General features: G+C 43.7%; 1 pseudogene; it reads right to left on the reverse strand.

Annotated features, from left to right (window-relative positions):
• Window positions 1-1,127: 1,127 nt before the first annotated feature.
• On the reverse strand, window positions 1,128-1,886 carry LOC146635765 (acyltransferase PGAP2 pseudogene; annotated as a pseudogene).
• Window positions 1,887-2,087: the final 201 nt, after the last annotated feature.

A 2,087-nucleotide genomic window follows, 5' to 3' on the forward strand; every position in this document is an offset into this window, starting at 1 on the left:
ACATATGCTTGACAGAACTGTTCATGCTGCTGTCAGTGTTTATTTCTTAACTGCGCAACTAATATTCAAATTCAAAGTTCCACTAACCTAATTAAGCGCAAATTTTGATACATTTACAAAAAAGGAATTCTTTTTTTTTTTTTTACATTTGTTGGCTTCATGTTTACTGTAGAGTTAAAGTTATTGATATAATTTCCAATAGCTGTGATCAAAACTGAACTCTGTCACATACACACACACACACACACTCTCTGACTCACTCACTGGCCTGCACCAGTTACCAGTCACTTTGTGGAGCATTGGACTGCCATTACCTCATAAGACTTTGTTGTTATACTATCTCTTACCGTACATTACTAAATCTCCATTTGCACTATTTGCCTATTTGCACTACTCTGCCTGGTTTACACTCAATGTCATTTACCCTTACCTGAATATTGTATATTGTATATTGCATAGCTTTCTTGTTAATTTGTATTGTATTTATTTAAATTTTTACTTTTTAATTATTTTATTTGCATTTTTTAATCACTCTCTTATATTTAAATGTTCATTTGCTATTTCATCTAGGGTTTGAGAGTAACGAAATTTCTATTCTCTGTATGTCCTGTACATGTGGCAAGATAAGGCAAGCTTCAGGAATCACCTTCCCCGACCCTAATGAAAATGTGTGGACTATGCTTAAAAGGAAAACAACCAGAGTTAGAAATTCTCATGCACCCAATTCTTGTGGGTTTTTTTTAAGCCATTAAAGGCACATCCTGTATGTCTGATATGATTGATTATGCTCAATAATCGATCCTGGAAAAAGGACACTTCAAAGAACTAATTAAAACCCACAGAAAACCCCAAATTACAACGGCTTTCATGAATCTGATGGGAATACATGACTGAAATTTTAACTTGTTGCACTTTTGTCTCTTTACCTTTGATAATGACAAAAATTTCAGTTCCTTTAGCAAATAAACAAAATGTATAATCACACATTTTACAGCTTGGAGTATAAATATGGCCTTTTTAACAGGTATATTATTAGATGTTCATTTAGGGTGGTACTTAGCAAACAGTAATGTGGCAAGTCGCAGTTTTCATTATCCTTATATCTATATCTGCCCGCCCCCTCCTGCTCAGTATCGTTTGTCCTCCGGCGGCGTGGCCACGGTCACCTCTTTGCTCCCGAAGTCTCAGAAGGCCGTCATGTGGAAGGCCATGTTGGAGAAGACCACCAGGTACTTGAAGGCGGCGAACAGGGAGTAGATTCCTGCTTCACAGTATTTGTTGTGGCGTCTGAAGAAGTAGGCGGCGATCACACAGCAGCTGATGTTGAACAGGAAGAGACGCAGCTTCCAGTGATATGATGTCACTTCCTCTGGGCTCACGTAGTGTCTCTTGATGACGTACCACAGCCAGCACGTAATGAGCATGTGCACCAGCGAGCTCCCTATGAACGTGATGAACCCGTACTTATGAACACTGTAGGTTTCCGTGGACGACACGTACGTGAGCATCACCAGGCCGGTGTTCTCGGCGAGGCTGCAGAGGAGCGCCAGCCCGCTCAGCAGCAGCTCCGGCAGCCTGTTGGCGAAGCGGCTGCGGTAGAAGCTGAAGTAGGCAAAGGCCACCAGGTACCGCGGCGCCGAGTGGAGCTCGATGCAGCCGCGCCAGATGTAGCGCTGCGGCACACCGCTGATGGACGGGAGGTAGTTGGACACCTTACAGTGCGTGTACGTCGCGTCCTCATAGTGGTACCAGAGGGAGATGAAGATGCAGGCTATGAAGATGAAGCCAGTCACCGGCAGCAGAACCGTCCCCACGGCGAAGCTTTTGAACGGCAGCCGGATGAGGAGCCGGTCCCGGTCCAGGCTGCTGTACGGCCCCTGGAGCATCCTTCACGGCTCCCCGGGCTCGCTCCTCCTCGCTGCCATCGAGCCCCGAGTATTGCTTTTTTTTTTTTTTTCCTAATTAAAAGCAAAATAGTTCTTAAAATCTGCTTTTTGTTAACAAAACTTAACTCACTTTTAGGTCTTGGACTCAGAAAATGCTATTGGATCGATGCCGCCCAGTATTGCAAGTGATGTGTAACAGAC

The sequence above is a fragment of the Diplotaxodon limnothrissa genome, linkage group LG3, assembly GCF_057381915.1.
Source record: "Diplotaxodon limnothrissa isolate DT_005_m linkage group LG3, D_limnothrissa_male_GT1.1, whole genome shotgun sequence".
NCBI lineage: Eukaryota > Metazoa > Chordata > Actinopteri > Cichliformes > Cichlidae > Diplotaxodon > Diplotaxodon limnothrissa.